Genomic DNA, 16,323 nt, shown 5'->3' on the forward strand with positions numbered 1-16,323 from the left:
CCTCTCAGACAATTCCTTGTTAGTATAAATCACCTGTCACTTATCTTGATAGATTTAGTTGGATCCAAACTGAGAAAGTTAAGATAATTCTCGGCTTTCACCACAGCCTTCCTTATTTTACCATTCCAACGTTCCACATAACAATACTAGCTATGGTTTCCAAACTTCGTTTTAAAATCATAGATTGTGAAATTACAGCTCTATTAAAAAGAGTGGTCTAAGGGAGATTTATGACTGCTTAATAGGAGTTTTGAAGTACTCTTTTTAGACATGATTGTCACTGCACACCAAAGAAATGTGTTTTCAGGTACCACCATTATAGGGGCAGATTCTACATGCTGAAAAAATATGTGCATATGGAGTGTCATAATACTGTTCACCTTTACTAATTAAAAGAAACAGCATGAAACCACAGTAAAACTTTAAAATTTAGGGTTGATCCTGAGAAATAGACAAGTATTCAGCCTACAGTATTTTCAGGGCAGGACTTAGGGTGGTCAGCCTGCAGTCACTGCACAGCGAGGTCAGGGCAAACCCTTCACCCATTTCAGCCCTCAAGCCTGCATGGAGCTGCTTGTTAGCGTAAAATTAAGCACATAAATGTGCGCATACAGAGCAGCACTTTAAAACCTCTATTTTTGGGTATTGATTTTATGATATTGGGTTTTTTTTTTTTGTTTTTCCCTTGCTCTGTTTGAAGTCTTTGCAATGTAGGTGGTTTTGGACTCCATATGCCACTTCTCTCCTGCCTCGCAAGGCTGCTGATAACCAGAGACACAATGCAAAGAGCTCTGCGGCCACTCGCCTTGCTGGAACCTTACTCTGAGGCATCTCCTAGCTGCATCCGGAATGCAATGCCAGCCTGCCCTCTAGCCTTTTCTTTCTGTCATTCTGAGAGAGGCTTAACTTCAGTTCAGCCAACAACTACATTAAATGGAGCCACTAAACACCATGTAAAGGAGCCAGTGCCCACTAACAGCAGTAGGAACTTTCTTGGTGATTTCAAAAGAGCTTTGGTTCATGCCAAGGGTGCCTTTGTCTTCACAGGAGAGTAAAAATTTAGGAACAACCTACAGATATGTAATATTCAGAACAGGAATAGCTCACTACTAATAGCTCACTAATATCAATAAGTGGACACTACAGAACAAATGAGTGAAACAGAAGAAGATAACCACAGGAAGCACAGTAACTATCCCATGTGGAATAAAAAAGAGCACGTTTCTAAATATTGGTACAAAAAGCTGAAGCTTAAAGAGGTTTCTCTTTCCACAAAAAAACATTATAAATAAATTATCGCTCATTATAACATGATTTAGGCAGACATTAATTCATTAGGCCTTCAGGGATTTGGGCAGAATCCTTTCAGATGAATGCAATCAGACCTTTGGTTATCACACATTCCTATAATCACGCCACTGCTGTTGGTTCAATTATATTTTTTTAAATACTCCTCAAACATAAAATGATAAAAACTTCTTTAGCAATATCTTTACAATTGTGGTAATGTGTTATGAATTTAATTTCAGTGCATTTGCACTGAGGGTATCCATTTTCACCCTCAGTTAATATACTATCCCCAGAAGGATTCATTTTGACAGAGAGACTACATGTTCTAATAATAGCTTCCAAAACTACGATACACGGCAAGCAATATTCTTCATTGTGAAATAGTTTGATAACTGTAAATGTAACAAATGTAACATGTGGGGGATGTTATCACTTCAGGTTGTCAGAAACAAGTCTTGGTTCTTTGTGAATAATTGGGATGGTTGCAAGACAAGGGACTCCTGAATAATCCCTTTAGGCGCCTGGGCCTTGGGAGAACAGGTATGCAAACTACAGAGATAAGGAGGCTGCAGGATAATCTGAAGACCCCTGCCGAGAGACGCCAAACAAACATGTGCGGATGGACATTACCATATATTAATGAATTCTCGGAAAAGCCATTACTATGATAAACATTTATTGGAAATGTATTGAATATGTATGTTAACATAGCATAAATACCTAGTAACTGTGTCTCTTCGGTGCACACGTTTGGAGGAGAGATCCCCCGTGTGCCCGGCGCCGCAATAAAGAATACCTGCTTAATAGTCTGCTGACTATTGAGTCTTCAATTCCGGCTTTTCATGGCATCATTTCTGGCACCCCAGGTGGGACCCGCTCTGCTCGGCTGCAGGACCCGCCGAGAACAGGACTCCCTAGGGTACCCCCGGGATTTCCCGGAGGGACTCCTCGCCTCACTCGGATCACTGCGGGAGCAGACAAGGACCATCTAAACAAGTAAAGGTATTCTTTTTTTTCCTTTCTTTCTCTGTTTTGGTATGTGAGACCGGTCATTTAGAGAGTTCTCATAAGTCATAGGAGACGTCCTACGCTGAGCGCTGTACACCAGGCTACTAGTGCCTGAGGGTGTACGTCTTGGTACGTTGGTGCAGGCACGGGTTAAGGTTTGCACTTCTGTAATAACGTGCTTTTGGTAATTGTGCGTTGGTACAAGCATGGGTTAAGCTTTGTACTTCTGTAATAACGTACATTCGGTATGGTACGCTTAGGAAACCCGCTTAAGTTGTACTTCTGGCGATACGGATTTGTTGGTATTGAACTCGGATATCGGATATCTCGGATACTGGCTTGTTAACATACCCATCAGGCATCGTAAAACCAAAAAAAAAAAAACCAAAAAAAAACCACCACGTACGTTTGGTATGTTCTGCTGATTTCCGGTTTTTGACTTGGGACTGTTGTATTTGAACTCTGAGTCTTCGGGGACGTGGTTTATGATTTCTTAAGTATCAGTGCAGGGTCTTCCCGTGGGGGGGATTTTGAGAGCCTCTCCCAGGATCTAGATGGCAACATTGGGAAAAGTAGGGGGAGACCCCTCACTCAACAACGTCTTAATAATGTATGGGGTTTGGTTTGCTTAAAGAAAATCGGCATGATTTAGGAATTGAGTTGGGAATTTGGGGACTGGTTTTAAAATACAAGTTGGTATATATTGTGGGGTTACAAGTTCTCTAGTTATTTGGCATTGATCGATCATTTAGGGATTCTGGTTTTGGGGTATGTATTAAATATACTGTATATATTATTTTGAAAGAGCTCTATGTATATAAACATGTTAACTGAAGTGGTTTGCCTGTATATACTGTTGTACTTAGGTGATACAGTTTGTAAACAGAAGGATTTTAAAAGATCGCTTCTAGGTTGTGTGTGTGTGTGTGTGTGTTGTGTTAACCGATTGGTGGAGAAGTTGAGAAGTTATTTTATTGTAACATGAGCTTCGGAGGGAGGTGATCCCCTCACAAGGAAACAATTGATTGAATTATGATATGTTGTTAGAATTGATGTGGTTTTGTGGACAATTAAAAAGTATAGGAGATGAAAAGTTTAACGCGGTATTGGAAAAAAAAAAAAACAAACAAAAACAACCAAAAAAAACCCAAAAGGAAAACCCCTCTGGATTTTCCGAAGGGCTGTGTAAAGTCATTAGAACAGAAAGGTATCAAGTTACAAGCTGCTTTGCTAGCTGCTGCTCTAAATGAAGAAAGAAAAAAAAAAAGCAAAGTTCTTAGAAGTTAAGCAACAGAAAAACGAAATGAAAAAGAGGGGAAGCAAGGTGACTTTTTACAGTATGGACTACTAGTGGAGTGTGAATCAGAATACAATACTCCTGTGTTACCAGTTAAAAAAAAAAAAAAAAAAAAAAAAGCAAAACCAGGTGGAACTTACTGGGTAGTACAGGATTTAAGAGAAGTGAATAATATTGTTAGGGGCATACACCCTGTGGTAGCAAGTATGGTTTACGGTATTGGATTTAAAGGATGCATTCTTCTGTCTGCCTTTAGCCAAAGAAAATCTGAATTTATTTGCATTTGAGGGGGAAAATCCTACCATGGGTAAAAAAAACCCCAGCTTGCCTGGACAGTGTTACCCCAAGGTTTTAAGCATAGCCCAACAATCTTTAGAAATCAACTAGCATGAGAACTTGAAGCATGGAACCCTTCCTCCAGAGATGGAACCCTTTTACAGTACATTAATAGCAACTGAAACAAAACCTGACTGTATACAGTGGACTATCAGTTTGTTAAACTTTTTGAGATTAAATGGATATCAAGTCTCTCAACAGCAAGCTCAGATGGTGCGGCAACGGGTAGCCTACGTTGGATGCAAGCTGTCTGGACAAAGAGAACTAGGAACAGAACAGAATGAAGCCATCTGCAGGACTCCTCTCCGTCAGACGGTGGGTAAAAGAGCTCAGGACCTTTCTGGGACTGACAGGTTGGTGCTGGTTATGGATTTATAATTACGGAATAATAGTGAGACCCTTAAGTGAACTTTTGAAAAACAACCCCACCCGATTGATCTGGTCCAAAGAAGCTCAAAACGCATTTCAGACACTTAAGCAAGATCTAATGAAGGCCCCCGCTCTGGGCCTGCCTAATGTTACCAAACCCTTTTGGCTGTTTTCTCATGAGACACAAGGCATAGCTCTGGGGATTCTAGCTCAACAGCTGGGACCCTACAAAAGAGCTGTGGCCTATTTTGCTAAACAGCTGGATGGAGTAAGCAAAGGATGGCCAGGATGTCTGCAAGCCGTGGCGGCGGTGATCTTGACTATTCAGGAAGCCTGAAAATTCACCTTGGGCCAAAAGATCACAGTACTGATCTCACACAGAATATCAGCTGTACTGCAACAAAAAGGGAACTACTGGCTTTCCCCATCCCAATTTCCACGATACCAGGCCATTCTACTTGAATCAGAGAATATTCATATTGTAGTAACTAATATTACGAACCCAGCTTCTTTTCTCAGCGGGTCAATCTCTGAACCATCGGTACATGATTGCTTAGAAACCATAGAGACTGTGTACTCCAGCAGACCAGATCTGAAAGAGGAACCCCTGGAAGATGCACAGGACTCCTGGTTCACTGATGGAAGCAGCATTGTCAGACAAGGTATTCGAAAGGCCAGGTATGCGGTGACAACAGCAGATGAAGTAGTTTGTTCTCAATCACTACCTGCTAGAACATCAGCTCAAAAGGCTGAAACTATTGCCCTAACTAGGGCTTTGGAGTTAACAAAAGGAAAAAGATAAACATATGGACAGATTCCAAATATGCCTTTGGAGTTGTCCACGCTCATGGGACAATTTGGAAGGAGCAGGGACTACTAACTGCGCAAGGGAAGCACATTAAATACGCTGAGGAAATCCTTCGACTATTAGAAGCTCTTCAACTACCAGCAAAAGTTGCCATCGTGTACTGCCGAGGACACCTGAAGGGTAACACTGACCAGGAAAGAGGTAACAGGTTGGCTGACTCTGAAGCTAAACAGGCAGCAGAGAGAATGTAAGAGATTTTAGCCTTAATTCCAGATTATAGAAATAGAAACCTGAGTGACCAAGAAAATGTTGAGTATTCTAAAGCTGATGAAGAATTAATAGAGGGATTAGGGATCCAAGTTCCATCCCAGGGGTGGGCCTACTTAAGTGATGGCAGAATTATAATCCCTGCTAAACAGATACGGGGGGTGGTTAAAGAAGAACACAATAGGACACACTGGGGAGCGGACTCCCTGTATAAATTTTTAAATCAGAAATTAATAGGGAACAATTTGTATACTACAGTCTGACAACTAACCCAACAGTGTGAAACATGTTTAAAAATAACCCCAGTACAGGTAACCGGGTACAATTAGGAAGTATTGGGAAGGGAAGTGTACTGAGAGAACACTGGCAAACTGATTTCTCTGAACTTCCAGGAAAAGGAGGGTACAAGTACTTATTAATACTCATGGATACCTTTTCAGGTTGGCCAGAAGCATTCCCTTGTAGAACAAATAAAACAAGGGAAGTAACTAAGGTATTATTAAATGAAATAATACCTTGATTTGGGGTACCGACAATTATCTCCTCAGATAGGGGGACGCATTTTTGTGCAGAACTAGTGCAACAGGTCAGCAAACTGTTAGGAATCAATTGGCAGTTACATACGCCCTACAGACCACAAGCCAGTGGGCAAGTAAAAAAGACGCAAAAATATGCCAAAAAGCGAATCTATATTGGTACCAAGCATTGCCTATTGCACTACTTCAGATATGTGTAAAACCTAGGGCCAAAGAAAATTTGAGCCCTTTTGAGATACTATATGGGAGACCATATCAGGCTAAATATCAGGGGGAAGATTTGAACCAGTTGGGAAATCAGTATCTACAGAATTATGTTATATCCTTAGGAAAATAATTAGAAAGGATTAGTAAAAATGTTTTGGGTACCAGGGCTAAAGGGGTAGATCACTCGATCCATCCATTTAGCCCTGGAGATTGGGTTTATGTTAAGAATTTTTCAGGTGATCCACTGAGAGAGAAGTGGAATGGACCTTACCAGGTATTGCTGACCACCTTCACTGCAATCAAGATTAGAGAACAACCGGCCTGGATCCATTATTTCCGAGTGAAGAAGACTCCTAAACCAGGATGGATGGTCGAAAAGGCTGGCGGTTTGAAACTATGATTGTGGCGGTAACTTTGTTAAACCTAGGCTTTTTAGGATACCGCGATCATGACAACTCGAGCTACATGACTGGACCAAGATGTGACCTACAGATATTAGATAACAACACCCAGATATTAGTCAGCAATAATAGCTGCCTATGGAAAGCAAGATCCAACACTTGTTCGTGCTGACCCCCTTCCATACACACAAAATTTGTACTTGCAGAGATGGGTGGAATGATTATTGGATCAACAAAACTACAGTAGAAGTAGGAACTTGGGATTTGAAAGGGACAGGTGCGATATATATAGATTTTTGTAACAGAACCCAATTAGAAACCTATAGCCCCTCGAACTGGGATTATTTTAGGAATGTACCAATTGGCTGGGTAAACCGCGGAACATTTTACGGAGCTAATCTCACAACCACTGACGGGCCCTGTAAATTACCCGACGGGTATTGGTGGCTATGTGGTGATGGCATTAGCAGAAAGCAGCTCCCTGCGGGTTGGAAGGGAATGTGTACCATAGGTCATCTAGTCAGCCAGGACCGAATATATAATCAGTCCCAAATACCTAAAGGCATATTAAGAACATCATGGAGACGAGCCAAACGGGAAGACAACCCACTTGTAAGTAGGGGAACAAAGTTTCATAGCTTTGTCAGATGGTTCTTACCATGGCTAGGAGTAAGCAAACTGGAAAAAGCCATAATAAACATTTCCACGGTTTTAGAAAAGATGGAAAATCTAACAATTAATACTATGGAAAATTTACAGACAGAAATATCACCCCTTAACAAAGTTGTGCTACAGAACCGAATGGCATTAGATTTATTGACTGCCAAAGAAGGGGGAGTGTGTATGATCATCAATACCAGTTGCTGTGCATATATCAATAAAGACAGACAGATAGAAGCAGATTTGAACACACTCTGGGAGAAAACACGAGTATTCCATGAAGTATCTTTGGATGATACTTCCTTGGGATTTTGAGACTTATGGGATAAATTAACCTCTTGGCCCCCCAATTTAGAGTGATTGAAACAATTGTTCATGGGAATGATCACACTGGTCGTTTTAGGAATACTTGTTTGCATGTCTCTCAAATGTCTCCTTTGGTGTTGTCGGGATTCAGTTGAGACACACAGTGATTGGAAAAAGGAATAAGATTAGGCACCAAATAGAATTATTTGAAAATAATACCTACAAAATAGAATAGTGAGGATTCATAGCTTTCTAGCTACAAATCCTCAAAAGAAAAGGAGGGATTGATAACTGTAAATGTAACAAATGTAACATGTGGGGGATGTTATCACTTCAGGTTGTCAGAAACAAGTCTTGGTTCTTTGTGAATAATTGGGATGGTTGCAAGACAAGGGACTCCTGAATAATCCCTTTAGGCGCCTGGGCCTTGGGAGAACAGGTATGCAAACTACAGAGATAAGGAGGCTGCAGGATAATCTGAAGACCCCTGCCGAGAGACGCCAAACAAACATGTGCGGATGGACATTACCATATATTAATGAATTCTCGGAAAAGCCATTACTATGATAAACATTTATTGGAAATGTAATGAATATGTATGTTAACATAGCATAAATACCAGTTACTAAACTGTGTCTCTTCGGTGCACACGTTTGGAGGAGAGATCCCCCGTGAGCCCGGCGCCGCAATAAAGAATACCTGCTTAATAGTCTGCCGACTATTGAGTCTTCAATTCTGGCTTTTCACGGCATCATTTCATAATTTTGTAATTCCTAAAATTCATTGGCTATGACTGCATCCAAAATCTCCAAGTTACCAAGGAATAGCAATGCCCTTCTGGCAAGGCTAGCAGTACCTTCACCTTATGGAGATTATCTTCAACGTAATAACACAATGAACTCAAAAGCCCATTAAAAGCACTGCTGAAAGAACACAGGAAGTCCTGAGCTTAAGAAAAGATAGAATGGGAAGGATGTCATTTAATTTTATTGACATCTTAGAGACAATTACTTTTCTCTCAAATATCATGCTATCATTTATTTTAATCAGATACCACTGTATTAACAGATGCATTTAGCTGTGCAGAACAGGAAAAATAGAGGGGGAAAGAACACCAAGCCTCTGCTTTTAGGTGTAGGAGACAAGCATCAATTGACTGCAAAACAGCATGTGCTAACAGTCACAGTAAGTTTAAGTTATCTAATACTAGTTTTGCATGTCTATGGCACCTGCAGCATACCAGATACTGACTCAGTGAGTACATGCACACAGCTGAATTTCACTGCACTGGTTTTGAAGCTGACTTTCTAGACGAACAGAGAAGCATGGCCATGCTCCTCTGTAGAAGCAATCAGGAAATCTCACTAACCAAAGTCAAGTTTGAGAGACTTAGAGAAACATTCGTAAGAGTTGATCATCCACTCATAACCTTTTATAACCTTTTTATACAGAATTGCTCTAAATGAAAATATTGAATAGGATCGCATCGCTTTACTTTGTGAAAGTTCCCACTAAATTATTTTAATATTATCTGAGAGTAACCAATAATCTGAGAATTATCAGAGTAAAAAGAAAGGTTATGATCTGAGTGTGTTCTTAATTTGCAAGACACAGACCATTAGCAGTAATACACTCATTGACCGGCAGAGAAACTTGATGGACAAGTCAAGTGATTTCACACTGTTTAGGTTTCGGCTGCCGACAACAAAAGCGCCACGCGGCCGCCCCTCCCCCCGCCGGGGTGCGGAGGAGAATGGAAAGAAAGAGGCAGAAACTGGTGGGTCGGGATAAGGGCAGTTTAACAGAACAGCAAACAGAGGGAACAGGAACAACAACGATACAGATAAGGAGAAAATGCGACACAAACTCGCACAACTGACCCGCTCTCTCAGACCTGCGGCGCACACCCCCCAGCCGCGAGAGAGTTCCCACCGCGCCGCCGCCCCGCCCCCCCCCACCGGAACCCAGCGTGACGTCACACGGTATGGAATACCGGGCTCTGTTTGGCCAGGTGGGGTCAGCCCCCACCCCCCGGCTGTGCCCCTTCCTGGAGTCCGGTGAAAATTAGCCCTGTCCTGGCCAAACCCAGGACACACACCAGGAAAGAAGACACCCACACAAAGCAATCTTTTAACTTGAAGAATGTGCCTGTCTCGAACAACGGGGGCAGGAAGAAAAAGAATGGGAGCAGGAATATGATGGTAAAAGAAAAGAGCTATATGTGAGAGCATTATTTTAAATTTAGGTATATTATTGGCTTAATTTCACGCCTACAATTTACAAGCAGCTTTGAAAGTTGACCAAGGCAATACTGGGGTCCCTTTTGATAAATCTGACACTGTGAAAGAAAAATTCAAGAAAAAGACCACTGAAGTTATAGAGTGAAAAACAAATACTACATTGCACAATTAGACAAAAACTGCTGAGTAAAAATGCACTTTAAAAAACTTGCTGATGTTGGAGGGAGTTTCTTTCAACCTTAGGACATAATACTGTGGAGCTGAGGGACTGAAAATCCCCTCTAAAACTTAAGATACTTGTTACATCTCAACCTGGCATATAAACACATCTAGTGTCACTATCATGGTTTGAATCTTGCTTTGCTGGTACCAGTATTCAAAATCTATTAAAAGAACCTCCGAACTTTGGGGGGCTTAAAACAATCAGTTATTGGATTTTTCTCCCTAAGAATATGCATTTACATTTTGAACCTTTAAGGTTCAAGTTCTTTAGCATTTCTGAGCTGAGAAGGTGACTGCTCAAAGAAAGAAAAAACTGCTATACAATCACCAGCTTTTGGATTCAGACAAGAAAAAAAAAAGGGATGAAATCTTACAAACAAAATCCTACATTATTTAGGTAGTTAAAAGCACTTATGTATTTATGTTTTGCAATTTGTGTAACTATTTACGAGTTCCCAAGATTTGGCACCGTGATCAGGTCGGTACCCTATGTACTGATCTTTGCAAAACCTGTGTCCAAAAAGTTTACTCATGAGAAAGTACCAGTTTACATTAACAGAAAAAATGTCCTGAGCAAAGATAGATACAAATGTAACAGGGAGAGGTATTTGGGTCTCAGTGCCTTGACAGTGAATCATCACCTCCTCTCCTTATCAAAGGAGGCAGCATTAGGCCCTTTAAGACAATGATGGGATTGGTCCTTGAAAAAAACAAAATTTTACACAGAAATACTGAAAAAGTTGACTAATTACAGACTAATTCATACCACCTAGTTTGCAAGAACAAATTTCAGCATCTAAATTAGGATCTTGTACAGCCAACACAGAGGGGCTCCTGCAGAAGACAAATCAGAGCACCTCCTGGTGGTACCATTCTCCACTACTGTCCACAGGGTGGATAAAATTAGCTGGTAAGAGAAGCAGTCTCCCTTCCCTCTTCAATTAACAGACTAAGAACATCCACTGACTCAAACTAGACTTTTTGTAACCTCTGCAAGTCCACAAATGGTTGACCATCTAAGTCTGTGGTTTTGCAAAGTTTTCTCTCTTTCCTAAGTGATTAAAAAAAAAAAAAAAAAAAAATAACCTATACGTAAACAATTCTACTTACTGATGTCCAGCATAGTGTCTATTTTAAATGCCAATAAAAATCTTGCAAATGGATTACAAAGTAAAATACATTTTATACATTACAAAAATGGCACTTTTGGCTCTACTTATTTGTACATGGTAGCAGTTATATAAACTACAAATGCACTCCTACCATTTATTCTATTAAATGCTCTGCAAACAAGTGACATTCTATTCAGAATATTGCAGTTTCTACAGGAATTTTATTGCGAAGAGATTGAGAAAATAAGATGTTACAGGACATCTCTATTGAAAACCTACCAATAACTTTTATAAAATGCAGATACATCACAACCTGTGATAAAAAATGGCCCTTCTAAATACAGTCTGTAGTTAATGAAGGGTAGCACACAAGAAATATTCCAATGATGGTTTTTAATTCTCTCAGAGTTACTCTCTTAGTTTTCCATAATTCTGCTATTTATAGTATCTGAATTTAGAAGTTAGTTCTGCTATGGCTGAATTGGCAAGATTCTGAACATTTTGGCCTTGACCCCAGGAAAGAACAGAAACATTTTAGAAGATAACACCCACCCAGCATCACTGGGAAGTTACTTACATGTAATAGTAAGAAGTTAGATACATATGCTTACTATTTAACATATGAATCCGATTGATTTGCAAGTTTAAGATGCTATAGCACTTCGGAAGATAGGTATTCATTCTACACTATTTTACAGCTAGGAAAACCATGCAGCAGGTCAGGGAAAAATTCTGGACCAGGAGAGCAAAGTCTCCTATTCCAGCTAAATTTCCATCCTGCTTGACCCAGACTGTATCTTTCACTTACTCTTTATGCAGCAGCAATCTCACAAGATTTTTTTCAGTTACAACTGTATTAACCGCTTTTTACAGTGATTGCTTCCTTTTCATCTTCTGCTTACAACTAATGGTAATTCTCTTCTCTACTTTCAGTCTATGTAACTTGTGGACATATTCCTGACCCTACTACCTCAATCACATGATTTCTCTTTGTTGTAAAAGCCTTACAAAACTGTTCTTTCCCCCATCCAGATGTGTTTTGTGTTGCCTCTACTAACACCTGTGCTATAACAGTTATCTTCTCTCTGTGCCACTTTTTCAGTTAAGGCATCAAATAGGCAACCACTTTCCATATTGCTGTATAGCATCTTCTAGATATGGTTTCCTCTATAATGTACCTAATTTGACACATTCTAACTTTAAACACCTTACAAATCATTTCATTATAGCAGAACAACAAGATCTGAACAACTAGATTATCCGGTCACCTGTGGAGCATCTTCTCAACTGAAACCTTCTCAGCACAAGAATATCATTCACTTGTTTCCTACTCTGTGGAGAAATATTTTTGTTGCTGGGTAATGCACAGCTTACTGGAAGTCACGTGTTTAATGAAATGCTAAGCTGACTGAAAATGAATAAACTGTTCTGCTACGTGCCTCTGATCTCCATTGTTCTCTCTATATTACATGATATTCTCTCTTTGGATGGAGCCAAAATTGCCTCACACAAGTACAGGTATTTTCATTTAAGATTCTTACCTTCTCCTTGGAAATCTGGCCTGTGTTTAGCTGCAGTCATGAAAAGGAGAGGAAGTGAAACACTGGCAGAAGCTCTTCTTCACAGGAGCAACCAATTCACATCCGTGCAGATCCCACGGACTGAATGACTTCTGCATCCAGCCAGAGACAGGTGACCACAGAAGATCAATCCATGCTCTGCACAGACTCTGCAGGGAGCTCTCTGCCTATGGTCCTACCCTGGGACGGTGGGACATGGACATCAAAACACAGGCATAGACCACCTGTAACAGATAAAGGTTAAACCCAGAGTCATTCTTGTATTTTTACAACTCTGTGAACACAACAGCAAAATTTAAACGTCCAAAAGCTTCCCTGACACTTCAGAAGCATACAGAAAGCCTGTGGTACATGCTGAGAAATTCTGCTAGAGACAACAGCAACATCTCAAAGATCAGCAAAGAGATCACGATTATTACTCCCTTAGGGTACCACAGAATAATAGGAGCTCATTTGAAAACAGATAAAACCGTGTGGGTGAATGAAGTTGAGCCTCTACTATGGACTTAGACCTGTAAAAGACATGGTTGCTTCTTTCAGCAGTATCTGCAGTACAGTTTTATGGGCGTACATTCAGTCTGGCTGTGAAAAGAGATGTTACAGATGAAGGAAAAAAAGACTCATTGAAAATAATATTGATCACATTGCAAGATCAGTGAGCAGTGAAACAGGTATGTCTTCCTGTAGGTCTTTGTCACTGATTAACTGTAGAACCATTAGTGTGAACGTGCTTCCCTAATGGGTAGCGGGATTGACTTCTGAATGACAATGTCTCTCCTCCAGGCTTATACAGCCCCATAAGTGCAATAAATAAAGTTGTGCTGGACTTTAAAGGACAAAGGCCATTTGGAGTCATCAGATATATATACTTTCACTGCCCCACAGAGAACTCAGTTTCTTTATGCAAAGAAAATATATTTGACTGTAACTTACATTTTAAATGTGACAGTTAATTAAAAGGAAACTATAAAGCTCCGACAAAAACCAAACCAACAAGTATTCCCAATTGGGTTTCTGTACTTTGCTTCTGTTTTCTTATGTATCAATTACATGCACATCTCCCTTTGTGTCTCAACAACGATAGCCTAATAGTGCTCTAGCAAACAAGCAGGCATAGTAGCTCTCCAAGAGGCTTACCAAAGGACATTTAAATGTGAGGAAGCAGACTAAAAGTTCAGTAAACAATGTGAAGGATTGAAAAGGACTCAAAATGCTTCAGCAAAATGACAACGGTGTAACACTGACATGGCTTAAAAGGACCCTTTTCAAATGTGATTCCCCAGCATACATGCCCCACAAGTCTGCAAAATCTTCCCATTCGGCATTCACACCCACACACCACATGAGAACAAAACTGAGACAGGAGGTTTAACTGGGACCAGAGGAATCTGTGAATGCTTGGGGGCCACTGTGGGAATAGACCCAGTGTGAGCGATGTCAGTCCAGCAGCAGGCACCACAGCAGTTGTTGGGTCATTGCTCCTGAGGACACTCATACATGCACGGTTTTATGTATGCAAGCAATCCAGCAAACTGAATTTTTCAGTCCACCTTCTCCACAACCATACAGAGTGAAGTCATCAATGAAGAAAGAAAGAAAACTTAGCTTAATGCCCGACTGGCACAGCTGCCAGAGGTCCCGCAGAATATTTAACAATTAGGTTTTAGAGAGCATTGCAGGAAGAAACCCTGAAGTGTGACAAGGTTTAAAGTCAGTATTTCACCGTCAGAGACAAGAAACTGCTCTGGTTCTTGGCTCATACTTACTTCATGTCCAGTTAACAACCATATGCAATAAATTATGGGTCACTTCTGATATTCTTGTCATTTGCAGGGATACTGCAAATTTTCATGCATTTATATAGTGAGTAATTCATCAGATACGCTTATAAGTACTCAGATAATCTAGAGAGCAGTGAATGCATAGTCATTGCTGAGAAGCACTACAGAAAATCTGAAAGAGTGGAGGGGAACAGTGTTGTCCAAATAGTTTCCATTCTGCAGCTCTGTCCTGCTGTAGAGAGCTGCATTTACATGGTGAAGCCTCTGAGATATTACAGATCATTCTTTAAAATTTCATCTAGTAAGTGCAGTTCAGTTTAATAAACCGATAAATATTCCTGAATGAACAGAGAAGATTGTTATAATATTTGGCACTAAAGTTTAGGAGTAGATAGGTGCAAATAAAATAAAAGATGAAGTTCTGCCTTACCAATCAGGAGGCAAAAACCCAATCCTCTTGGCTTTTATCAGCATTTCCCCAGTTACTGCCTCAGCTAATGAAACATGATGTAGCAGCAGTGGTATTACTGTTACCTACCAACCTCACCATAAAGCAGACACATCTTGAGATTAATTTAGCAGTTACCACCAGATTCTTATCCATAATTTGCCTCCTAAAGCTGCTTTGTTTATTTTTAAAACAGCATATTTGACAGATCACACACAATTAAAACATGACAGACATAAAATCACTTTTCCATTTTTTAGCCTGCAATTTAAAAAAAAGACCCTGACCTTTCTTGTCAGAGACTACTGAAAGACACAAATACATAATTTTTAAAAATCAACATAAATAGACTGATTTTATGATAAAATAAATTATTCAACACTGATAGTGACCAAGGGGAACCCAACACAAATAGGAAATATTAAAACATAGATTGCAAATATACAGGCACTTTAAATAAAAAAATTAAAGACAAGTGCATGTTTTGTCTATCATTTAAAAAATGTATTTCATGGTAAGAACAGATAGGAGAGATACATATACGCACACACACGCAGAGACACGTCATCTTCCTTGCCAGAGTGTTACTTAAGCCAACCTGAACAGCAAAAGTAAAACACCACTAGGTCTAAGTATGAATGATCAGGAAAAAGCCTGTTACGCAGAAAATTGGGGTAATAGCTTCATTCTATGAAAATGGGAAATGGACCATTAATGACTATAAAACATCAAGGACTACATTTCTAAGAAGCCCTATAACTAGAAAACTATTTTTGGATTGATGGACACTGATTTTACCAGATTCCTGGTAACAGACCAGCTAGAACAGAAACAGTTTTGCTCTTCTAACTTCTTACTGTCTGTGCTTGGCAGACTGAGCCATCCACGTAACTGTGCCCTAAGCACAGGGGCAGCCAGGCATCACAGCTACAGCCTAAAGCCAAGGCACAAAATAGAGACCTCTTTTTCCTAATTAAAAAATGGAAAGAATATATCTTCCCTAGTTATACATCTTCCTAACAACCTCCTCCTTTGACTTTTTTAGACTTCTTTATCACAATAGATGCTTCTACTGTAAAAAAAAAAAAAAAAAAAAAAATCACAAGCAAGTAAGTTAACCTTGTTTTTACCGGCAGACGTTTGCCCTTTCTTTGAAGACTAAATTCTCAGGCCTCCACAAGAAGGCCAAGTTTGTTTCTGCAATCCTAAATCAAGCAGCCTTCCCTCTTCCTTTCGGTCCCTTTCCACCTCCCTGTTCAGACCACTTCCCTCTCACCGAGTTAGAGAGAGTAAATAGGTTAGATTCATCACAATACCTTTCCTCCTCCAGAAGGGTTCCCAACAGGTTTGCATAACCTGGCTTCAAAGTTCTGAGTGGACCTAACTGCCGATAAAATTAACGGGAAATGAGTGCACTGCAACTTGCAGAATTAGGTCCGTTGAGCAACACTCAGG

General features: G+C 40.1%; 1 long non-coding RNA gene across 1 annotated transcript in view; it reads right to left on the reverse strand.

Moving 5' to 3' along the window:
• The window catches only part of LOC142362903 (uncharacterized), a 105,241-nt gene extending 92,436 nt beyond the window's left edge, over positions 1-12,805 (reverse strand). The window contains exon 1 of the long non-coding RNA XR_012765372.1: positions 12,601-12,805. This is a non-coding gene — a long non-coding RNA (uncharacterized LOC142362903). The remainder of the gene's footprint in view (positions 1-12,600) is intronic.
• Positions 12,806-16,323: the final 3,518 nt, after the last annotated feature.

This window comes from Opisthocomus hoazin, chromosome 12 (assembly GCF_030867145.1).
Source record: "Opisthocomus hoazin isolate bOpiHoa1 chromosome 12, bOpiHoa1.hap1, whole genome shotgun sequence".
NCBI lineage: Eukaryota > Metazoa > Chordata > Aves > Opisthocomiformes > Opisthocomidae > Opisthocomus > Opisthocomus hoazin.